Genomic DNA, 25926 nt, shown 5'->3' with positions numbered 1-25926 from the left:
TCTAACGTGCTTGCAAGGCAATTTATGAGTTCCTGATGACTATAACACATTGTACTCTCGAAAAGAAAAAGGTAATGGTTGTTTGGCTTCTTGTTGGTATTCCATATTTTACAGATTATTATATTGTCTTCAAGTTGCATTGAGTCTGATATTAATAAAAAGAATTAACCCCCTGCGTATCTACATGCATTTATTTTCCATTTTCATTCATCTTTTCCCTCTGCCCTGGAAAAGAGACTTATAAAGGAAGAAAACTTGTGTTCAATAGGCTAACATTCATGCTTAGTTCCCAGACTTCAGTTCTACAAGTCATCATCAGCTGAATGGGAAAACAACTTGAGAAATCACAGGAGACCCTTCACACCTGCAGCTTGTGTTCTATAAACAGCACTTACATTTTCTGTTTAAAGTGTTACAGAAACTTTCAAGAATAGCCCAGACAAATAACCACATAGAAACTGATCACAAAGTTCTGAATCAAGACAAGAAGTCTCATGCTGAGATGTAAGTGGAAAAGAGGAAATTCAGTATCCAGTTTGAGGCCAATCAATAATAAGAGGAAAGATAACAAATAAGAGCCCAATCACTTCCTCTCCTGTTTGATAAATGATAGACATAGCTTGAACCATGAACCTAGAGTGTTCCTGTACTTGAAGAAGAAAACAAATGGATGCAAAGTTAGTTTTGATCCTGACTTGCAGATTCTGTTACAAGAAATAATTTTCTGCCCAAAATATATTGACAACTTGCATATTATAAAACAGAAGAGCATCCAGGGCTCTGGTCTCTCATTGACTTCGGTAGGAATGGGGACAATAGGCCATATGTAGCCCACAAAAAGAACTGACTTGACCAATGGGTCAAGAAATTGGGACCTTTCAGCAAAATATCCGTATTTTTTTTCTCCTTCTGAAAACAAGGCCATGCAGAGAAACTAGCACTAAGTTCCAAGTGACCCTTCAATGTGCCAGTCTGCACAGTCCCCTGGATGCAGAAGACTGTGGGATCCCTGGCCTACGAGCAGGGGGAGTGGGCTGAAGCTTGCCACGAGCTGACATGTTTAGACCAGTTGGCATTTAGACCTCGGCCAGCAGCCTCGAATGACAGACAAAACTTGTGGGGATTTCAAACACAATGAAACCCGTAAGTCTTCATTCAATCACCACGAATTCTCAAGATACTATGATAATACTTGATTTCTCATTTCACGTAGTCAGAGAGAACTCAGAAGGCTGGCTTAACTTGATGCACATGCATAAATCTTGTTAAATGATGAGTAACTGATTTAAATAAATTCTTAGGCTTTACAGCCTCAATTTATAGACACTCAAGTTAGTACTGATAAATCATGCACATATATATTTTTCTTGTTTCCATTTCCTGGAGATGAATTTTTTTAAGTTGATAGAACTTTTAAAAATAAATATGCATGTAAGTGTACGTGCTCAATACTTTAAAATCCTTATATCTGTATATATCAGAATCCCTCTTTCTGTATTTCAGATGGAAAACATATTATCATCTGTTTTTAATATGAAAGTCCCAAATAATTTATAATGCAGTCATATGATATTCATGGGACATTGTATCAATCATGCAGAAATAGCTGTGCATTCCGACTGATCTCCAAATCTTCCATTAAATCAACATTGGAGCTGAACAAAAGACACGAAAAAGCAGTATCTGCTTGAGAAAAAGACATTAAAACACTTCAGCCTGAAATTACCTGACATTTTTACTTTTTCTGTCAACAAATAGGCAACTGAACGTATCACAACTTATTCCTCTTTTTAATTATAGAAGATAAAATATATTTTTTTTAAAATCTGATGTCATCAGTATCCTGTCAAAATAAACAAAGGAACAAGAGAACCTTGTTTACAATTAGCCAGAGGAATGCCACCAGAACAGAGTAAAGGGATTCTGGGTCTCTGGGCTAACACCATTCATGGGCAAGGGAGGGAAGACTCAGTGAGTATCTCAGAAAGAAACTAAACTTAGGCATTCTAGAGATTACTCAGATTCCAATGAGCTTTAAATTCAGTTCAAATTCACTTAGGTGACATACTTAGAGTACATATTTACATTGTTCTTAATGGCCAGTCAAATGATTTCTTTCTACTGCTTCCACAATAACCTCATCATAAATTAGAGAATTATGATAGAGGCTCACTTGGAGGCTGATTTGTTTCTGTACTTAGGACATGGGTATACTCAAGGTTTCACCTTCCACAGAGCAGTAATCAGTAACCCATGCTCACCTCTACTTCCTACCACCATGAATCATAAACTTACGTCCTTTATTCTCTGCTCATTCTAGAAAGACAGGGCAGATTGAAAACAGCTAGGAAAATGGAGGAGATGAGTGGGACTGGGACTGGGACTGGGAGGGAATGGTGATCATCATAGTTCGATGCATCGTGTTGACTTGAAAACCTTTTCAACAATCACTTAGAGATCATAAAATTCTACTTAAAAAAGAAGTACAGGGCCAAAACCCTTCCAGAATGACACATTTTCTTCATCTCTGTTCTTAAAAACAAAAACCAAGATGCAGGTTTTCCCTATGTAGCTCAGGATCACCTGGAATTCACGATTCTCCTGATTCGCACCTGACACGCTTTCAGCAGCGCGGCCAGTCCAGCTAACACGGGGGGGAGGGGGGGGGAAACACGTGCTTCCTTCCCACAGAGGGTGCAGCAAGGGTCCAATGTGCTCAGCTGCCCTCAACTTTCATTTTAAATGCCCAATTTCAGAGATCCATGAAGACAAAGTACTGGATGAGAAAACACTGTTGCAACTGAGGCAATAGTTATCTTTAAAGCAGAAAATTTCTAGCGAACGTTCAAGGTCTAGAACTAGCAACAAGGGACTTGGCCAGGTTTGGGTATGTCTATTTCAATCACTGATCTCAAGTAAATCCCTTAACAGCTCTGATGTGTCTACTTCAGAATCACAACAATGGGATGAACGTTGCATGGAAGTTTCAAATACTAAATGAAGAACATTTACGTACTTCACACCATCACCCATTCATCTGGCAACACACACAAGATATACCTCCCCCATTCTCTGAATAACTAGTATGTAACTATATCATACTCTATTCCTATGCAAAAAGCTTGATTCAAACAGAGTCTGAATAATTGAGTGAATCAATAAATAATAATAAATGAACCCAGTGGTCCCGGGCTAGGGTTTGTCATTAAATATTTTTTACACTTACCTTATGGCTCCCTCCCATAGCTTCTTCACCTGCTTTTATCATCATCCACTCACAGTGATGCCGTGTGTGTGTGTGTGTGTGTGTGTGCGCGCGCGCGCGCACGCGCGCATGCCTGAGCACTGTCCCTTAGCTTTTTCACTTATAGCTAGCACTCTATCACTTGACCATAGTTCCAGTTCTAGTTTAGTTTTCTGATGGTTAATTAGAGATAAGAGTCACACAAACTTTCTGCCCAGGCTAGCTTTGATGTGATCCCCAAATCTCAGCCTCCTGGGTAGCTAGGATGACAGGCGTGAACCATGCCCAGCCTCTTTTTGGGGGAGGGGGTCGGTCATGGGGCCTAAACTCTGGGCTTGGGCGCTGTCCCTCAGCTCTTCAGCTAGTGCTCTACCACTTGAGCCACAGCACCACTTCCGGCTTTTTTCTTTTTGCTTATGTGGCGCTGAGGAATCGAACCCAGGGCCTCAGGCATGCAAGGCAAGCGCTCTACCACTGAGCCACCTTCCCAACCCCTGCCCAGCCTCTTAGTAGGAATCATTCAGATGTTAACCTTGAACAATGACCCAACAGGCAATTTATTCTCATATATTAAAAAAAAATTATTGTTACCTAAATCTGCAAAAGGACAGAACAGTATAATCATCAAGAGTACAGAAATGGATCTGAAGTTCCCTGGGTCTAAATCTCTTCTTGCTAGCTCTGTGACTTGGGCAAGTCACCTTAACACTTCCTAGAGGCTTTTTCCCCTCCAACTACATAATGGAGAGATTAATAATCCTACTTCACCAGGTTACTGTGAATATAAATTAGCACGTGCAAAGTATCATACAGCCATGCATGTGTGTGGCATTTATGTCTATGGAAGCAGTAGCATTATTAGCTTGTCACTCCATTTCCAGTGCTGCTTCTAACCCGGTTGGAGAACTTGAACACCCCTGTACCATGCTGTCAGCTTGATGTTGACTCATTCTCTTGATTCACTTTTCTTCACAAAAACTTAAGTCTTCCCAACTGATCTACTCTTTCTTAAGGCTTTAATCTCTTCCAGCTCTACTACAGGGTATATTCCATTTCTCCCAAACTTCTGGTAACTTAACAGTCCATCTCCAAACAGTTCAACCCACTTTGTGGCTTAACTACTCTAAATGTAGCATGCTGCAGGGTGCTGGTGGCTCACACCTATAATCCTTGCTACTCAGGAGGGTAACATCTAACAAGGTTCAAAACCAACCCAGACAGAAGAAGTCCCCGGGAGTCTTTTCTACATTTAATCACCAAAAAGCCAGGAATGGAGGTGTGGCTCAAGTGGTAGAGTGTCAGCCTTGAGCAAGACCAATGCCTAGGCCCTGAGTTCAAGCCCCAGTGCCAGCATACACATACAGATAAAAAATTGTAATTTACTAATATTGATAAGCCAATTGAATGCATAATGCTCAAGGCATACAAAATGAAGGTTCCCTGCTGGGTAATCTGCCGCTGTTGGTTCTTAAATTGGTTAGATAGCAAGTCATACCTTGGATCCTTGTGTTAAGAGCAGCTGTGGTGGCCACATCTTTCTAACAAATTAGGGGGAAAAAGTATTCATTAAATTCATGTTGATAGTTTTAATGCTCAAGGGAAATTGGTACAATGGCTAGACGATGTAGTTTCAAGTTCAATATGAACTCAATTTTTAAGAAGCCCACTTGCTCTCCTGCAAATGTGTTATCTTTGCAACAACATACCTTTATTTCTACTTCATTGAGTGCCATCAGCATCGGCGTCAACCGTGGCTTAAGGTTCTGAGACTTGGGGGACTCTGTGAGGTGGAAAGGGCTGGTTTCCACTTCGACATTACGTACTGCATATTGGCTGTGCAGAACAGGCAGTAAAAGCCTAGTGGGAATCAATAAACACAGTAGATAGAACTCGGAAAACACCTAGCCAACAAATAGGTTCTGTAATAATGTGACATTTTTATAGTCACATTTTTTAACCATAACAGCACTTGAATGGTCTACATTATAGTATTTCAATTTAGTCATTTATCTAAAAATGAGTTTTATCTTGGCTCATAAATAAACAGTGACAGTTCAGCAATTTGAAAAGCTCAGCTTCACCTTTTGCTGCAAAGCCCGTTTCCCAGTTGCAGACACACATGCCGCTTTTGTGCCACGTCGCTTCATCTCTGATTTATGACTCTGCACTGCACGGTAACCTCTTTCTCTAAACTACACCAAGTTTGCCCAAGCTCAGCTATTTCGTTCTTCCTTCTAATCTTAATGGCTTATTTTCTCGGTAGTGGCCGTGTCTCTTCACCAAATAGATTAGTCAGAAAGTGTTCACTCTTTCAGTTCACTGAATACTATTAGTGTCTTACTGTGTTAAGTCGGAAAGAAGTGATGTATATCCCTAGAGCCTGGCTAGGTCTTCCAGGAAGCCCTTGCTTTTTGGTCCCGGCTCCTTGCGGTGCTCAGTCTAACATGCTCAGCTAGGCATCGGTTCTGCCTGATAGCGTCTTTTCTCCACCTCCCTTTCAGCTCCCCAGCCAGACAGCAAAGGAAAGGAGATTAGAACGGCACACCAGAATGCTTTCCCCAGTTCCATCCTGCCGGTCTTTACATGGTGACACTTGGATGTTTACAGTTCCTCCAGTGGCTTCTCCAGTCGAGCCACAGCTCTGGGTCTGGACACATAAATTAGAGGACACTGGAGATGTCTCTTATAGCAGTGAACTTAATTTGAAAGAAAACAGTGTTTTGCTCAAGGTCCAAAGAGATAAGTGTAGATTCTTACATCCTCCCTCACCTGTATCTAAACCGTTCAAATTTGGCAGGTGTGCTACAAGCTTTGTGCTCTGGGGTGATTGCCAATGATTTGTCCATTCCAGATGTAGGTTTTATTTTTCCTTGTGCTTTGGCATTTCTGCTATTCTGAAGGGCGCAGAGAAATTCACATTTAACCCATTGTTTTAAAATACAAACCATTATATTTTTGTAAAAATATAAAACCATGCTGATGATTGAATATTGTATCAAACCCACAGCATACAAAATAATATATCCAAGTATGCAGAATCATGGTATGAAATACACAAAGCAAGAAAACATACCAAAGTGTTGGAGAGTGACCCGCGATTTTCTGTTGATATATCTTTATATTTCCAACATTTTGTTTTGTGTTTTCAGTGAAGAATTATTAAATTATAATGATGATTGAACAATATTTACAAAAAAGCCACTCAGATGATAGCACATCTGCTTAGGATAATCTCTGCTAAGCACTTACATCTGTCCACTTATTCACACAACGAATAGTTACTGGCCTTCTGCTATAAGCCAAGGACTTTGCAAGGTTTCAAGAATACAGCACTGAGCAAAGGAAAGCTGTACACTTGCCAGCTGTTATTTTGGTGAGAACATATACAATAAACAAGCCAAATATTATGGGATATGTGAAGTCGCAGTTAGAGCCGTGACTAGAAAACCTTACAAGTAAGGTAAAGGTGCAGCGAGAAGATCAGGGGTTGAGTCTAGATCCATCACAGAAAGCAAGAAGGAAAAGAAGATAAACATAAACAGGTGCTGGGAATGTGGCTCAGTGGTAGAGTGCTTGCCTCACATGCGTGAAGCCCTGGGTTCGATTTCCCCAGAACCACACATAGAAAAAACCAGAAGTGGCGCTGTGGCTCAAGTGGTAGAGTTCAAGCCCCAGGATTGGCAAAACAAAAACAAAAAAAACGTAACAAAACCATAAACAGAAGGTATGGCAAGGTTAACACTACAGGTGCTCGTCATTCTTTAATTCTTGTTAGTTGTTAGGAAACAATTTAAAGGAACATCTGTGTCCCCTCCAATTCCTTTGTTGAAGCCTCCAGTTGAGTGGTATTAAGAAAGGGCCCTGGGATTCATGTCCTCAGAGGCTCCAGGGGGCTGCTGGCCGTCTTCCAGCATGTGAGGGCACAGCACGCATGTGCCATCCGAGCCAGAAGTACGTCCTCTCTGTACGCTCAATGCGCTGCTGTTGGAGCTTGGACTCTGCAGCCTCTGGAAGCTTACCAAGTAACGGCCTGTTATTTAGAAGCATCAAGTGGTGTTTGGTGAATGTGGACTTAATGTGGGCTCTGTTTCCAGGGCCCACACTTCCAACGGTTACCCTCCACTAACGAGTGACTGCTGATGGATCGCTAATTTATGGTCCTTCCACTGGCAGCTTCATTTTGTAATTAAAAACAATTCTCAATCACTGGACTATGCTGAGAGGCTGAGAGCCAAGGATTTCGGTTCAAAACCAGCCCAATATGCAAGTCCATGAGACTCTGATCTCCAATTAACCGGCAAAAGAGCAGGAAGTGGAGATGTGGTTCAAATAGTAGAGTGCCAACTTTGAGTAGGAAAAGCTAAGCAGGAGCACGAGGTCCTGAGTTCAAGTTCTAATACCAGCTTTGAGAGAGAGAGAGAGAGAGAAAGTAAAAAAAAACCAAATCCCCAGTGTACAGCAAACTGGTATTTTTGCTATGTTTATATATATTTATATATTATACATATTTTATATTTTTACTAGCACATTTGGTTTGGACCTAATGTAATAACTAACAATTTTACATGTACCTTTATAATGTTCAGCATCTATGTTATCAGCTATGTCAGTTTACTGTCTCATAATATGTCCTCTGGGGTTTTTTTCATGCTATTACCATCCAAGCTGCTAATATTTTACACAGCAAAACCACTGATCAATAGTAGAAGTTGTACAAGAACGAAGTAAAAGAACTCAATTTGTGAAGATGTTCCTACAGTCAGCAGAGGGGTAAGTGACAGTTATCTCAATAAAGGCACTAGAACTGGGGATGGGAAGGAGATGGAAAGGCTGAGAGCAATTTAATACACATGGCTAGATATGTGATTCTCAGGATGCTGGGAGACACAGGGTGTGCACAAGAAAGTATTATGCATAATTTTTGTTCCTAGTATCAGGGATTGAACTTGAGAGCCTTGTGCTTATAGTTGGTGCTCTACCACTTACGCCATACCTCCAGTTCAACTTTTTGCTGATGGAGTCTGGAAGACTTTTTTTTTTTTTTTTTTTAACACAGATTGGCTTCCAGTGCAATCTTTCAAGTCTCAGCCTCCTGGGTAGCTGGGATTCTAGGCATGAACCACCTCGCCTAGTAGGTAATTTCTTTGAAAACTGAGGCCATTTACTACAGTAGGAAACTGAGATAGAGCCAAGATTTTGAAGTAAAGGTGATGAATTTTCTCTGAGGGTACAGACATTATGAGAATGGATAAAACATTAAGATGCTGATGGCCAGAAGACAAACAGGATCTCTAGCCTAGACTAGAAATAAAACCAACAGAAGTAATAGCATACACCTTGAGAATGGATGACACAATCTATGGAGGGTTATTTATCAGTACTGCCCATTGAAAAAGATCGATGAACTCCTTTCTTCCACAGTGGGAAACAGATCAGACTTTGGTTACAATAGCCAATGGCTTTGTCTCATGCAACTCTATACCATTTGCCTAACTTTGAAATTACATCAAAATAGGATTTCCGAGTTCTGTCAGCCCCTAATATTCTCTCCTCAATTTCCTGTCTGGTGAACACTCACTTGGCCTTTAAATCAAATGTTATTTTTGTGGGGGACACTTTGGTCACCCAACAACCTCCCAGCTTCATACTATAGCTCACAATCCATTCCCTTACTATTAATATTTTAACTTTTCCAGTTGATAGTTATAGAAGGAGAAGACGGCATCCACACCATGCCAGAAATATCCCAAAGCATGTTTATAGAATGAGGGAAGTAATGCATCCTCCATCTGCAAATAGCATCCATCACTCTGCTTTAAAGAAACTATGACTACTGTTTGGCAAGCAGTCACACACGGTCCTGGGCATAATGTCATGTTTTCAGTGTGATCCACTAAGAACTTTCTTTTCTTCTCACACTACTGGTATTTGTGTCAACACAACAGATGAGGAAACAGTGCTATCAGTCACTTAAGAGTAATCATTACTGTGAACATAGCAATTATTCTTAGTAAAGATGTTTCAGGGCCAACACTAGGATGGAATCTAAACAGAGCAGAGGGTTGGCTGCCTCTGGGAGAAGTCTTACTAGGATCAACTGGAAGGTCATTATGGGCCTGGGCTGTGGGATGGTACTGTAGCTCCGTGCACAGCTCCTGCTTAGAATACGCAAGGCTGGGTGCTTTCATTCCCAGCACTGCAAATTGTTTTCAAAAGGATAACTTCAAGGACAATAGTAGTTGAGAACATTGCTCAGTTCAGTTTTTAATACATGAAAACATATTTTGTATGAAGACAGAAAGACCTGACCAGAGACTGCTCTTAAAGAAAATGCTAGTGCAAAAAGAGAAAAAAAAGAGATCCAAATGTTTAACTTTTCATGCTTCTAGAAGCATGTGGTCACCTGGCAATAGGTACTCATGTCTGCCTGCTCAGCTTGCTCAGAAGGGGCAATCCATAAATCCTTATTTGGACTGACATCAAAAGACCTTTCAAATTGCTATTTCTCCCTTGACTGTCCTTAATTGTAACAAAGACATTTCTGAAATTTCCTTTTTATTCTAGATTGTTGGAGAATAACATGGACAATTTTCCCAAGACACTAAAAGATGCATCCACACAGTCTGAAATTTCAATAATGATGACAAATGTATTATCAAATGGAAAGAGATTGTACTAGGTTTTATCTTTCAAACTGGCTACTAATATAGGAATTCTTTTTAGTTTTCATTCTTGACAAGCTAACAAGGATATTACACATTACGGATGGGCTGACATTAAAGATCGCTACTTTGTGTGGCTCAAGAATAAAAGAAAGAGGCTAGAAAAACAGTTTGGGTAAAATAACACACTCCACAACCATAAGAATGCTGGGATGATTAAAAATAAACAGATTGACCTCTAGGAGCTTGTAAAAAATAAAAAGTCAGCCCTCAGGGTCATCTATCTTGAAACTACTACTAAGAAGATAAAAATGTGACAAGCTTTTTAGCTTCCGTCTTTACAGTAATTAAGTTGAAGACGCTACACTGTTTATGATTCAACCTCATGATTATTTATTGAGTGGTCACTGATGTGTCTCCACAATTATCCCTAGTAGGTTATTTTGTAATTCACTAAGCCACAACTTTTTCTTCCAGATACGTTATAGCTGTGCTAAGAAATAAGGTTGAAAATCCTTACTTCGTATTTCAGTTCTGCCATTGGAGCACTGTATGACCTCGGTCCTTGAACTCTATTATTCTTTTCTCCTCTGCAAGACAAGTCATTTTCCTCCACTTAAAAAAAAATAAGCAACAAATCAAATACTTTGTTAAAAGGAAAAGAAGAGGTGAGACTGGAGTGTAGCTCAGTGGAACAGCAATTCAGTACTGTAGTTACTGTAGTTGCCTACTGTGTACAAGTCCTGGGTTCCATCTCCAGTACACACACACACACACACACGCACACACACACAAATATGTAAACGTGCACACATGCACTCACACTAGCTAAAGATGATAGCCACTTTCCAGTGCTTCAATCGCCATGGACTGTGTATACAACAGTAGTCCCAGAACATTACACTGCCTGTGTAAAGTATGCTTTATGACAGTCACACAAGAACTGAATCACCCAACAGTGCACTTCTCGGTATGTACCCCGTGGTTATGTATGTACCCCTTGTTGGATGTATATTCACAGCCAATTATTATATTAAATTTTATCTAATGCAAGTCCTTCTTGGCCTCAGGGCCTGGCCACTTTCTCTTCGCTTTGCCATCAAGGCTGGTGCTCTACCACTTGAGCCACAGATCCACGTTCTGCCTTTTCTTTTTGGTGGTTAATTGGAGATAAGAATCTCACAGACTTTCCTGCCCGAACTGGCTTCCAACCACGATCCTCAAATCTCAGTCTCCCCAGCAGCAAGGATTACAGGCCGAGCCGCCAGGGCCCAGCACACAGTGCCTTTTAAAACAGTTAATTGCTTGTGTTATTCAGGTTCCCATGAGGAAACAGGTAGTACACTCAGATGTAATTTGAGCACAGTTTAATAAAGTACATTTGCAAAGGTGTTTATAAGCAATGTTTATAGAAACTATAAAAGACTATAAAAGACAGTGTGGGACCTAAATATTAAGACTTCAGCGAGCAGTTAGCTATCAGCCCCCAGTGTCTAGAAGAGTGACAATCCTCAGAATCCAGAGTAGCCTTGGAGCGGCCACTACTGCCAGGAGCTGTGGCCTACAGTAGGTGGAGGTGTGTCCGGGTAATGAGTAATTCACACTCATTGGCTAACGTCCTGCTCAAGTCTCCCATGGGCCAAGAGCTAAGCAGAAGCAGAGGACAGAGGAGCTAATCAAACCCATCCTGTGGGCCCTGCAGGTACCTCAGCACTCAGACCCAGCAGAGAAAGTGGGGTGGCTCTGATCTGTGATTCCTGATGTATGCCGAGCACTAAAACTCACCTCGGATATATGATAAATACTTGTTAGTGAGGAATAAAACATATTAAAATGTGGTTTAACAAGCCAGGCCTGAGTCACGCTCGGCGTTAGCAGTCAGGCTAGGTCCTGCTCTAAGGTTCGAGCTGAAGCTTAAAAGCAGGATGATCAATGCCTGCCTGTCGTCATACCTCCTGCCCTGCCCAGGCTGTGTGGAGTGTGGGAGAATGGAAATGACTAGAATAAACACCCCAAGAAGCTTGGCGTTGGTGCGGCAGGTTTCCATTTTGTTTTGGGGCTCATGTTATCCCTTAGTTTTGTTCCCTTAAGACTGGTGCTCTACACCTTGAGTCGCACCTACACTTCCGGATTTTCACTCATTAAATGGATATGAGTCCACTGGATTTGTCTTCTTGGGCTGGCTTCAACTTTATCCTTCAATCTCAGTCTCCTGAATAGCAAGGATTAGAGGCATGAACTACCAGTATCCAGCCTTTATGTTACTTTCCCCGGCCATTCTGTCTTCACGTCACAAGCTCTATCAAAGCTCACCCTGATAGCTAGCAGGAGTGACAACGTCCACAAGATGGCTTGGCTTTTCCGAATAACAATGATACACGTAGCACACTGTATTCTGTAACCACTGCTCCTCAGCCCTATTAACTGTAATTCCGTGAACCTTCCATCTTAGATCTGAACATGCTTATGTGTAAGACAATCTGAAAGATTGATTCACTCAGTCCATATATAAGAATACAGCGGCTACCAGATGCTGTGCTAGACACTTGCAGAGACTTGAGAAAACACTTCTTACCACAAGTAGCGACTGGCTCAATAATCCTCCACGCAAGTGTGGCTGAGCGAGGTCACCCACACCTGAGCTGGAGCATGGCCACGGTCCCGCTCCTGGACCATGCACCGAGCACCCCAACTCCCTTCCTCGAGCCCCTCAGCATTCTGCACTCCTCTCTTAGGGAGGGGCCCTGCATTGAAATACCAGTCCCTCTATGGCCTCAAAATAGATCAAACAGGAATTTATCCCGGCGCATTTTTTTCTTAGTCCTGCTTTTAAATTTGGGCAGGACATTTTTTCATGACGATCTTGATTGAAATAGCACGCCACAATCTCACAGCTTTCTCAGGGTCAGGCAAATGAGCTGGCATAGTCCCCTCTCTCTCATGATGTACAAACACCAGCTTTGCATTTGATAGTTTTACAAAACACCCTAGTGTCCAATGTATCACGCAGGGAGGGTTGCCAAGAGCAGGAAAAGAAAGAAAAGCAGAGCAGAGCTGCTTCCTAGACACAAGTTTCAATGGTTCTGGAAAACTGCATAAAACTGGATCAAATTTCTATACTAATCTGACAGTTTCCCAGTAGCAGCAAGAAGGAAAAACCACTGATTATCCGCAAGACAATTAGATGACAAAGAGCTATTTATTTTCGTGTTAATTCTAACAAATGGAAATTTTTATTTCACTAAAACCCAATCCCCAACTCTCTCCCTCCCTCTACTCTCCCAAGCCCCCCCCTTTTTTTTGCTCTAAAATTGGGACTTGAACTTAGGTCCTCTCATTGCCACTTGGTTCTTCTACTCAAGGCTGGCAGATCACCATTTGAGCCCCAGCACCACTTCCCCCAAATACTTCATGATGCATATTTCATGAAGGAGTTCTAAGGTAAATCAAATGTCCTCTGATGGAGTACTGACTTGAGTACACCTGCACACCCATTGCAAACTACGGCTTTGATTACACAGAACCTGCTGCAGGAGATACATCTACAAACATCCTCAAAGAAAAAAAGCAGTGATCAAGTCCCTTGCTGGGAAAAGCCTGTCTCCCTTCTCACCAAATCAATCTGCACATTTTGAAAAGCTCTGCTCTATTTCCTAGCAACATGAGTAAACATTGTACTACATCCAGTGCCCAAGATTCATAACCATGTTAATCTGTGAATACTCAACTTAATTAGAGATTGGAGTTTTCAATTGTATTTTTAGTGCACTACAGTTTTGCTAAATTATGATTATCAGTGGCTGAGTGTGCTTACGTCTGCAGAAACTCAAGGACTGAAAATGAATCATTTATTTCCATCCTGACACGGCCGCTTTCTCGAAGGCGCTGTTCTCTCGGGCCTTGGAGTGATTGGAATTCTATGGTTAAAACACAGCTTGGAGGCCTCATTTATGAAAATTCCTTTAAACCTTTCACCACTTTGACAAATCCAGTCCAAGTTCACTGAGCCAATTCAAAAGTAGCTCTCAGCCTTTTTTTAGGTTTTCAATTACACCAACACAGCACACCAGAGCCATCATGTTTAAAGAAGTATATTTTAGCTGCAGAAAAACATGAATTTTTTTTAAGCGATCCAAATGAAAGCAGCCTTGTCCCAACTGAAGCCAACAGACATGAAGCTTTGTCTAGGTTGAACCATCCTTATCTTACTAAAGACAAGATCCTCAAGTTACTTCAGCATGGTTAATATTCATTTATTTACCATAGGATGTTAGCTTCTTTTCTGGCTTTAACAAATATACTTCGTAAAAAAAATATTGGCAAGCATCTCACCCCTCAAACTGTTCCAGAAAATTGAGGAATTGTTCAAACCTTCTCCCAACATCATTCATCCCTCTAAAACATAGCATGAGACAGCGAGATTTACTTTTCTTATACATAATCAGAAAAAAAAATTCCCAAGCAGGCCAATGAGCTCTTCAGGTCAAAATTGGTCATCAATGGCCAACTGAGGTTAGACCTAATTCCATGCTCTATTCCAGTGCACTCTCTAGGCGCCCTGATGAAATCAGACTCATTTGTCCTGTCTAACAGGATTCTGATTGCCTCCTCAAGTCTGCCTTAAAAAAAATGTTTATAGCTGGGTGCTGGTGGCTCACGCATGTAACTGTAGCTATACAAGAGGCTGAGATATGAGGATCACAGCTCAAAGCCAGCCCAGGCAGGAAATTCCACAAGACTTTTATCTCCAATTAACCACCAGAAAACCAGAAGTGGCGCTGTCGCTCAAAGTGATAGAGTGCTAGCCTGGAGCAGAAAAGCTGAGCAATAGCTCTCAGACCCTGTGTTCAGGGCTCAGGACCTACAAAAAAATAAGTTTATCTAGCTAAGTGCTGCTGTTTCATGCCAGCCATGTTACTCAGGAGATCTGAGTGCAAAGCCAACCCAAGCAGGAAAGTCTATGGGACATTTATCTCCAATTAGCCAACCAAAAGTCAGAAGCAGAGCTGTGGCTCCATTGGTAGAGCACTTGCCTTGAGCTCAGGGACAGTGACCAGGAGTTCCAATTCTAAGATTGGCATAGACACAAAAGAAGGTCTTTTTAATTCAAGTGGAAGGCAATTTGACCAGAAAATTCAATTAAACCATGCCTGTTGCAAAGAATAAATTAATGGACTAATAAGAGTTTCGAGCTGTAAAATTACAGATGATCTAGACAGCTGAACCAGCAGACACTTGGCATCCAAATTCCCTCTAACGGTTGAATGAGAGAAGTGTCACACTCACTTTTAATGACTTACAAGGATGTGCATAAGTGAAAAAAACATGTTTATATGGCTTAGCAGCTCAAGCACTGATATTTTCTCCCAATTTCCCACTCTGATTTTACATGAATTGTGATTAGTACGGGGGTGCCAATCTTTGTTATACGAATTATTTCAAATGGGATTTATCACTGGAGGTAGACTAGCAAAATATGCACAGTTGTTTAGAAGGACATGCAAACATTTAACGACTGTATTGCAAAAAGCAAATTTACTCAGGATTTATATAAATCTCCTGTTCTCTCAGGACAAGCAGAGCTGACTCTGAAATTTAGCAAGCTCATCATGATGACTTTAACAGCTCCCTGCTGCAGCCTTTCCCTTCCCTGGACATTAAAAGTTAATGTTCTGTATGTCAGCTGGCCTTTTGGTGATCTCTCTGCAAGGCTTGTTTGATGGCTGAGCTCTTGTGTTTGGTCTGTCCTATTGTTTGCTTCCTCACTCTGCTACAAAACTATTACAATATAATGTGTTAGGCTGCTTCTAGGTTCCTTAGTGTTGGATATAAAGATGCGAAGCCAAAGTTGTACAAGTCGTGTACAGGTTCAGTTCAGTGTTTGGGCAGAGCTCCGGCCCTGTGAATATGGAGGCCTGAATCCATGCAGTCTGGCCCAATTAGGTTCTTGGGCTCCAGGTAGGGCTAGGAGCTGCAAATGGGAGACTGAGACAGGGGAGGAGACTGGGGAAGTGTGCCTCTGTATGCCCTCCCTTCAGCTCATGGTATTCCTAATAACCTTCTGTCATTCATTAATTCATTTGCCCCATACTGAGTGCTCACCATGTGCCTATCAACCTCTGGACCCCACTGGGCACAGAAAGATGACCAGATACCCATGCCCCACTCTCAGGCCGAGGTTAGAGAGCAGAGAAGGCTTTGTCCACCTCCAATGGGAGCCAACCACCAAGGTTTGCACTGGCCGGTGAGAGGGAGGGAGGAGATGGTCGTGGATTCTTCCTGAGGAGTTGGAGTCCAAGCCTGCCACCTTCTTCCATGGGTCTGCTAGCCACACGTGGCTGGGAAGCACTGCAAAGGTGGCTGGTCTCAGTAGGAAATACACATCAAATTTCCAAGACCTTAGAGTGGAAATGAAAAGAATGTCTAATCTGTTACATTGGTTGGATATGGAAAGGCTTGGATGCAGGTTACTGTATTGGGCCAAATAAAATATACTAAAATGTCACTTGTTTTCATGTAGAATGTATGATTACCAATATGGTGACGCTCACAGATCCTTCCATCTATTCACCGGTGCTGCACAGACAATATGTACGCAGAAAAACCTGGGTGAATGTCCTGAAGCAGGGAGGTGGGTGAGCAGTCAGAAGTACAGAGTAACCAAGACAAAAACACAGCCACTGGGCTTATGTTCGGGGAGAGAGAACAGAGAATGGTGACAACTTTTCTTTCTGAGCCAAGGTTCTTTGCCGGATATGCAGCAAAGAGGGCCCAGAACATAAAGAGCACCATGATACCGTCGCAAGCAAATCAGAAGCTGTGTGTGGTTAATGAGCAATGGACTAAGACAGGTAACGCTCCATCTGTGGCTCCCATCTGGCTACTCACACCTTCTCATCTGCAAAGGCAAGGCTTATGAACTGTTCTGCTCTGTGTTCCCCTGATTCTGTCAAGATGTCTGGAAACCTGAGCATCCTGAACATCTTGGGGAATGAAAAGGATAGGCTAAAGGAGCAGAGACTGGAATTCTGAACCTGCCAGGGACTGAGAAACTTCTGTAGAAGTATGTGTGTGTGCCTGTGTGTGTGTTTGTGTGTGTTTGTGTGTGTGCCTGTGTGTGCCTGCAGGTATGCCTGTGTGTGTGTGCGTGCGTGTCTGTGCATGTGTGTGTGTCTGTGTGTGTATGTGCGCGTGTGTGTCTGTGTGTGTACCTGTGTGTTTGTGTGTGTGTGTGTGTGCCTGTGTGTGCATGCGTGTGTGCGTCTGTGTGCGTGTGCACAGGTGCGTGTGTGTGCGTGTGCTTGCGTGTGTGCGTGTGTGTGCGTCTGTGTGTGCCTGTGTGTGTCTATGTGTACCTGTGTTTATGTGTGCGTGTGTGTGCGCGTGTGTGTGTGTGTGCGCGTGTGTGTGCGTACGTGTGTGTGTGTGCCTGTGTGTGTTTGAGACTGCTTTTACCCTGAAGTCCAGGCATCTTCCTGCTTACTTCTCTCATCTTCCTGCTTACTTCTCTAAGTGCTGGAATTACAGGCATGACCCATCACTCCCAGCCCAAAACGATAAATTTATTTCTACTTTTTCTTTCATAAAATGTACATGATATTTAAATTATGTACGGTTCTTCCTGGCAAGATATAAATAACTGCAAGTGCAACAAGCTCAGGACCTATGTCTGTGTTAGAGTGAGCACAGGTCTTAGTATCTGTGCAAAGATCACATGGAGACTCTGTGGACATTTCGGCTGATGAGTATCTACTGAGTTGGAATTTTCAATGAACATGTAAACACCACCCAGCAACGTGGCAGGAATTTAACCTAGTATGACCAAAGCAGAAGTCCCACCTTCAATAATATTACCTTCTCTCTGTGTGAGAAAGTTAACAAGGCAAGTGGAGTGAGCTGAGATTTTTTTCCAGCCCCAGAAATTGACCACTCCTATCTTGGAGCCCTCTAGAGTACAGAACCTGTTCTAGTGAAGTAGATACTCAACCTACTTTGTGCAGGGCTGTGGGGGCTGAGGGAGCACCGTCAGAAGCTCAGAGTTCCCCAGCCCAAGTCCTGTTCTCATTTGTGGGCCACGTGAGCACACAGTCCCCGACACACTGATCTGGTTCTTCATTCATTCCATTTTGCCATTTGTCAGTGGACACAACGCCTTTTCTTAACCTCATTCTCTACAGGTGAAAACAGGATTCGTGGTGCTTCTCTTGGAGAGGGACTGGCTGGAACATGCTTTCCAAAAGGGGCTGACAAGTAGGAAATGCTCAGTAATGTATTTCCTGGTCAATACTCAATTCTGACTATTAGCTTTCTTCTGGATCCTGGCTTTTCAAGAGCTGTTTAACTTGGTATCCATGAGTCTGGGGGAAATCCAAAGATGGGATACGGTAGACTCTTGAAAGCGCCTTAAAGTGGCGGATGTTCCTGTGCCTGCACACGCCTTCTTCACCAAGCCTCAACACGATCTCATCCTGAAAACAGGTTAAGTACCACAGAACTCCTGGGGCTCCCAATGTGACTGGGATTGCCCCAACATGTCAACGGGATCTCCCTAAATGGCTCAGAAACACGCCGCTGCTATGTCTGAGTTTTGTCCCCAGGGGTACGACCTCCCTCCACAGGCGGCCTTTATTCCCTGGAAGCATTAGGATCACAGGAATGTGGCTAGACTTTTAAGGCAGAATTCATCTTTAGGTCAGCTATAGACCTGGAGGGCTTCTCTACATCTTTCCCATCATCTTTTTTTTTTAACATAGCCACTTCACCTTAAACCAACAAAAGTCATTTTAGAGCTAAGGACATATTTCAAGTGGGAGATCTATGCCTCGATTGTAGGAGGTCCCAGATTCCACCCCCAAATGAACCTAGATGAACACAGAGAGTCACGTTGACGTTTATTTCTATTCCTCAGCTACTCAGATGAGTGCTGCCAGCTTGGTAATCTCCAGAGAGAGTGCTTCAGGTCAAGCAAGCCACCTGACTGCTCAAATAGTCATATAGCAGATAACACCTCCTTCCTAGGCCTGCTGTGAGAATGAAATAAGAAAGCAACTGTAAGGCATCTGGTCAAACACCCAACCCCACAGTACCTCATAAATAGTAACTATTAAATATCTTCTTTGATGGGAAAAAAATGATTCCTCATCTGGCCCCCAAACCACAAGGTTTTAGCCTAAAGGTTTACTTTTAAGTCAGTGGTATTTTTCAGCCTCTTTCTTAAGGAAGTTGTTAGTGACCAAGTGAGAAAACATTCATACAACATTTAGGAAAATTTAAGAAAACACCTGAGCAGCCAGACAGTCCTCCTTCAGATCCAATATTCCAACATGCAAATGTGAGAGTCAAGCTAAAGGAAACAATAAACCTACAAGAAAAATCACACACACACACAAATAAGTGAGTCGTTCAGCTCACACGTTGCATTCATGCATTTACACATTCCTGAGCATCTGTGGTATAGGAAGCTCTATCCTAAACACACTGGTCAACAAAGACTGCAAACTTCATCCCTGCTTGAGAGCCATTTGCCTAGAGCTGAGGGATGGTGATCCAAGAGGATAAAGCAGTATGCAGGAGACCACGAGGGGGAGAGGCAGGGTTCAACAACGGCTTCTGAAAGGAGCAACACTACGGTGGAATCTGGAAGGATGACAGATGCTCAATGACCCAAGAATGCAGCACTGTCACCCACTTCACCTAGACAATCACAAGCAGAGGTATGAGGGGAAGAGAGTCCTACAAGTTGGGTTTAAATGTCTAATTTTATGAGTGGCGGGTTAAAAAAAATTCTACATTACTGTGACAAAAGTGTCTTAAAACATTTAATTCTACAAAAGGCACTTAGGGATTTTATAGCAACCTCTATCCTGAATAATAAGAAGCTAGAGCAGACTGTTTTAGAAAATGTTACTGCACCAGATAATGGCACATTCACTCTTCCAATTAACATTTATTGCGTATCTTCGGGGTTCTTAGGACTGTGCAATAAAACTATCAAAGTGTTCACTCAGGTTGGAGCTGGTCATCCAAGGCCCTTACATAAAGAGCAGCTGCGTGTGCTATGCAGACTAATTGCGTGGACTCGCAGGCCGGGTGCTTCTGTCTTGCATTGGTTGGTAACCACTCACCTGAACTCAGTCTGCCTGCCTCTCCACAGTGTCTGGTAAAGTTACAATTCAAATGGACCCTCAGACGAAAGGTGAGAAGGGGCTTGGAATTTCTCTCCCCTCTACATTTATGGAAGAATGTAGATGAGGTACTGTGTGTGTGTGTGTGTGTGTGTGTGTGTGTGTGTGACAGAGAGAGAGAGAGAAAGAGAGAGAGAGAGAGAGAGAGAGAGAGAGAGAGAGAGAGAGAGAGAGAGAGAGAGAGAGAGAGAGAGAGAGAGAGAGAGAGAGAGACGATCTTTCTATGAAGTTGGTCGGCCTCCAATCTACCATCCTCCAATCTCCACCTCCTAAGTGCTAAGATTAGAGACCCACACCACATGCATGGTTTTGCACAGATTTTTTTTTTTTATTAATGCACCTGTATCTTCACACAAGTCTGCCCAAGTTGTTGCCATCTGCCCTGACTACTTCCTGTACGTAAATAAATCTTCCAAGTTTTACTGGGTTTGCCGCTCCACAGCGACCCCCACCTCTGCACACAGTGCTCATGTTCTTTGAGGAAGCACTTACTTCCTATTCTGCAGATATTCATGTAACTGTCAATACTGCTCCTGGCTCAGGAATGTCCACACCACTCAAAGCAGGCCAGGGCCTTTCTGCCTGCTAGATATTCTGAGTCCACCGGCAGAATACTGCAGGAAGACAACCAGGTGTGCCTTGGGAGAAAGAATTCCTCTTCCCAGCAGTTGTTTCTGGGTTGAGGGTGGTCCCAACTTTCCTTTGATTTCTTAGGGTCACCTCAATTCGACTGTCTGTTGCTTTACAGCGAAAGACACTTCACTACATGCAATAGCCCACTGCAACTTGAAAAGCAAACAACAACCCACATCAGAGCATACGCTGCAGCTTACAACGTACCTTCACCTTCAATTTATCTCTTTTAGCCAACCTTTCGGGAACTGAAGTTTTCTCCTCCCCCCAAATAAATCACTTATTGATTTCTCTATTTCTCAGAACAGCACCATCATTCTTAGTCACATAAGCCTTTTTAAATCTCAGAATGATTTTGACTCGGAGCTTTCCCTAACCCGCATCATCCCTCACCTAATCTTCATTTGGGGTCTCCTGGAGAAGGGTCCCCTGCTTCTCACTTCCCTAACGCCACCTGTGCCAGAGCCTTCTCTTCCTCCCGACCCCGCTCTGGACCCTGCCACCAGCCTGCTGTGCTCATCCCAAGGCCGCTGCCGTGAGCATTTGGCTACATACGTTCTGCAGCTGTGGTCTACAGAACCACATTACAAGACAGTGCAGTGCTGGGGAAGAGCAACCTATGTTCTGAGTTCTCAATGAGCAACTCTCCCCTCTACCTCCCATCCCTTCGCAGAAGGGATCTGCCACACAAGAGCTGACGAGGCAACACGCAGCTACACCAAGGTGTAGCAGGCTGAACCTTACAAAGCTGTAATTTCTTTTCATTTCTTTTCTCTGTGCAGCGCCTTCTCCTCTGAAGTGGGAGCTTTCCTCTCCTCTTGAATCTGGATGATCTTACTATGATCTTGCTATGCCCAGGGGGAGGACAGCGAATGTGATACAAACGTAGGTTAAGTCACTTTTGCTTCTAGAACACAGGCTTGGCGCTGTGTTAATCAGCTCAGGCTGGTCTGCTGGAGAGTGGAAGTCGCGGTCCCACTCACCTGTGCGCATGGCCAATAGCCCGACAACTTCCAGACACCAAAGGGCCATCCAAGGCCATCCCACCAGCTGACTTATTATTCCCCAGGGACCCCAAACAGAATGAGTGGAAGAATCATCCAGCTGGACCCAAGCCAAACTGATAATCAACAGTCATGAGCCATCATAGTTGATTTAAGCAACTACGTTTTGGGGTGACCTCAGAATTGACCCATGGATAACTGATAAAAACATCTCAGTAGATTTGGTTATCTTTGCCTCCAGATTCCTTTTCAATCACTAGTTTCTTGGGCACTCAATTATAAAATATTCTCTTTTCTGTTTTAAAGTATATTATTTTGGCGGGGAAAATGTCGGTACTGGGCCTAGAACTCAAGGCCCGTGCTCAAGGTTGGCTCTCTACCACTTATACTTCCCATGATTTAATGTTTCATGTGTTCTGTTTTCTTCCTTTTTAAAAGGTACTTGTGCTGAGGTTATTACAGACTTAATTTTATCCTATACAAATGTGCAAAGTGAACAGACAATACCTAGAAGTCAACTAGAACATTTCCAGGGCCCAGAAACCAGTCATAAAGACCAAATCACTATTTTTTTGTTCATTAACTTAAAAATCTTTAGAAAAAAAGAGCTAAGATGCAAATAAAATACAAATTGGGTTATCTAAGTAAAGGACAATGCACATTATACATTTAAGTAACCCATTTATGGACTCTGTCAGTAAACTCTGCCCTGCAGGTGAATTTACATACCAATCCAAGAAAGGACTAAAGGAAACAAGTGGATCTCCCAAGACACGAACTTCTCCTGTGCGGTTTGCAACAGTCACCTGAAACATTGCCAAGAATGAGGCTTTTATTCTAAAAGTGCCACCAATTCTCTAGTGGCTCTTCAGTTAGATTTTTGCATCTAAAAGAAAAGCCCCTTGTGTTTCTTATAATGTGGCACCTGCTCCTTTTTTTTTTTTTTGACAAGAAAACAGCCTGGAATCTGGCAACAAAAAACAACAACAAAACAAAGGCTCCAGGCTTCTCTGATCATATCAAAGACCACTTGTGTGCCTTAGGTGGCTGGGTGGGTTTCCTAGTACGTGGCCACCCTGCCTCCGACACAGCAGCGCGCTCCAGGCTCTGCCTTTCCAAGGCCAGGGCCCCAGAACCAGCGCCCGCACCCAGCCGGCCCGGTGGGAAGCCAGTCACTGGCTTTAGTCACTTCCTTTCAGGAATCAACAACCGGCCAAGGCCAACGCAGGATCGCCACTCCACGGCACACCCGCTGGCCTGGAAACTTTCTTCACCGGGCGGTGTGCGGACAGCGGGGCGCGCGGCCAGGCTGTGGCACCCCACTGCTGTGTCCTTTCACGACCCCTCTCTGTACCTGACGTCCAGGGTCTGGAGCGGCCCAACACACCTCTCTGCGGGACTTCTGTCAGGAGGACCAGCGTGTCACACACTCACACACACTCACCCCTGCCACCTCCCTCGCTGAGGGCCACTGGACTGATGTGCATCGGTCGCCGCCCGTCGCGTGGGTTGCTCGGGAGGAGCGCGTGTATTTCCCACGCCCGCCCTGATGGACACCTGTCACTCACGGCCTCCGGAGGCCCCGTCCCCGCGCTCCTCCCGTCGTGAACTTTCCCACGGGAAGAGAACCCCGTGGCCCCCCCCTCCCCACCCCCGGGCCATGGAGCCGGAGCCGCGGCGCGGCCGCCTTTGTGTGTCCGACCCGCGTCCCTGCGCGCGCGGCGGGCCGAGTTCCCCGGAAAGCGCGCGGCGGCGGCGCCCGCGTGCCTCCCCCACCCCGCCAAGCCGCGCCAGGCCCGAAACCCGGCGCTTGACACGCGCCCCCCAAACCGGCCCAGGCCACTTACCGCCCGCGGATGACAGCCGTGCGCGCGGCGAGGCCGACCACCGGCGCGGGGCGCGGGGCGCGGGGCGCGCGGGCCGGACGGGCCCCTTCCCCGCGCGCGTGACCACGGCCGCACGGCTGTCACGACGGCCCGTCCCCGCGGGTGTCACCGCGCGGGGCGCGAGCGCGACCCGGCCTCGAGGCCGCCCGGGGGCGCCCGGAGCCGGGGAACGGGAGCGGCGCCCCCTTCCTTCCCGGGAGGACCGCCAGGCGGCCGCCGCGGTTACTATAGAGACCCGCACCCGCCCCGCCCGCCGCGGCGCCCGGCCCCGCAGCCCCGGACGCGCCGCGCGCACAAAGGGAGCCCGGGGGGCCGCGGGGGGCGGGCGGCGGCGGCGGCCCGGCCGGGGCCACACCCGCCGGGGGCGCCCGGCGCAAACTTGCCCGGGATCCGGGGCTCCCGCCGCCGCCGCCGCCGCCCGCCTCCCAGCGGCGCCCGCGCCCTGCAGATCGGGGCTCACCGGATCCCGGGGCGCGCGGACCGGCGGGCGGACGGCGGCGGGAGCGAGGAGCGATCACGTCGGGCGCGGGCGGGCGGCGGCGGCGCTGCCGCGGCCCCGCTACGTCACAATGCGGCCGGGCCGCCGGCGCCGCTCCCCGGGCCCCCCACGGGCGCGCGCGCCGGCGGACGGGGGGGCGACGGGGCGGCCGCGGCCGGGACGGGGGTGGCGGGGTCGGTGCGGGGGGGCCGGGGCGCGGGCACCCGGGTCCGGACTGCGAGACCCTCGGCGCCCGCCGGCTGCCCGCTCCCCCGGGCCTGACGGACAGCGACCCCCTCCCGCCGCCCACCCCGGCGCCCCCAGCGCCCCCCCCTCACCGTGGCGCGGACCCCAGACCTGCGGGCTCCGTCGCTCACCTCCGCGCTCCAGGCCGCCCTCCAGCGCCTGGCTCGCCCGCGCGCCGCCTCCTCCCCGCCCACCTCCCCTCCCCTCCCCCACCGCTCCCCCCACTTGCTCGGCAGGCCCTCCCCTGGAAGCCGGGTCTCCCCTCGCCGAGATCCGTGCGCCAGCCGCTGCCACCTCATTGGTCCCCAACATATCGCAGGGTTCCTCCCGCGGGGCGCGCGTGGGCTCCGGGGGGCGGCGTTGGGGGGATCCGCCCCGGCACGGAGTCATCGCCCCCCTCCCCCCGGCTCCAGACTCACCCACTCTCGGGGCCCCCGAGAACGCTCCGGCCCGCGGGGGGCACGGGGTGCGGGGTGGGGGTCCGCACCCCGCCTCCCGCGGATCCCCGACGCACTCGGGGGGGGGCGGTCCCCGGAAGCGTGGATACCCACCGGGACCTAGGCACAGCTTCGCATGGGTTCTTTCTCACCTCTCCCCCGGGCGAGGTGACCGGGAGGCGATCCCCGAGCCGAGCATGGGGACACGCAGTCCGCCTGTCCCCGGAGCCGGGTCTGTGCGGGGTCCCGGGGGAGGCGGGGAGCCCGCGCCCCGCGCCCCGCGCCGGCCCCGGGTGGCGCATCCTGGACCAGCTCATCACTGACAGTGCCTCGGGGCTCCGGCCGGGAGTCCGGGGGTGATCAGCCCCTCCCCGGGCACCCCTGCCCCGCACCCGCCTGGCATCCCGGGTAAGACGTCCCGGGCTCCCGGGACCTACGTGGAAAGTGGCTCCGTCATTTTCGAAACACACAGTGTCCCTCCAGCCGAACGTATGAAATTAGATGACGTCATATGGCCCTAAAATACTTGCCAATATTGGGCTTAATTTGTTCACATCTGGTTAAAATAAAACTCTTTTTCCCCCTATTGTAAACTCTGAGAAAGCACATCTTGCCTTCCCTCCCGTTGCCACTACCTCTGACGGGGGCGAAGAAGCATGGTCTTCAATAGTTCCGCCCTGGGTTGAACTCAGACCTTCGAGGCTAGTGCTCTACCACTTTGGCCACAAAGCCATTTCTCTCTTTTCGCTGGTTGGTGAGAGTCTTCTAGGACTTGATTGTTTGGGCTGACTTCAAACCTCAGTCATCAGATCTTAACCTCCTGAGTAGCTAGGATTTCATACAGGAGCCACTGATGCCCAGCACCCCCTCCTCCCCCCCCCATCTCTTTTCTTTCTTTTGGTGAATATCAGATTTTAATGTACGGAAAGATGTATAATTGTAAATGAGTGTCCCCTTCCAACACCCTCTAGGGCTAGCAGTGAGTTCGGCGGTCAGTACAGCGCTCAGGATTCAACAAGCAGGAGCCCGCCCATCGGCTTATGTGTGGGGAGCTTGCATTGTCCCTGGAAAGTACTTTTCTGTCTGCAAAGGAATAGTATTCCACATAGTGTGAAACAGTCCTCCTGGAGATGTTTCAGATTATTGCTCCTA

The 25926-nt window shown here is 46.0% G+C and overlaps 1 protein-coding gene across 5 annotated transcripts in view; it reads right to left on the bottom strand.

Moving 5' to 3' along the window:
- The window catches only part of LOC138818163 (synphilin-1-like), a 131868-nt gene extending 106745 nt beyond the window's left edge, over nt 1–25123 (bottom strand). For 2 of the 5 annotated variants that reach the window (XM_070009097.1, XM_070009102.1), the window contains exon 1: nt 23575–23695. The gene's annotated coding sequence lies outside the window, so the exon portion shown is untranslated. Of the gene's footprint in view, nt 1–23574; nt 23696–24073; nt 24140–24468; nt 24495–24926 lie in introns of those variants that run through there. The other 3 variants (XM_070009101.1, XM_070009098.1, XM_070009100.1) reach the window with 3 other exon arrangements.
- Between the last annotated feature and the right edge of the window lie 803 nt (nt 25124–25926).

This window comes from Dipodomys merriami, unplaced genomic scaffold (assembly GCF_024711535.1).
Source record: "Dipodomys merriami isolate MVZ:Mamm:240054 unplaced genomic scaffold, mDipMer1.0.p SCAF_72, whole genome shotgun sequence".
In the NCBI taxonomy this organism is placed as follows: Eukaryota; Metazoa; Chordata; class Mammalia; order Rodentia; family Heteromyidae; genus Dipodomys; species Dipodomys merriami.
Note: the sequence above shows the minus strand (reverse complement) of the source record. Positions and strands in the feature narration are given on the sequence as shown.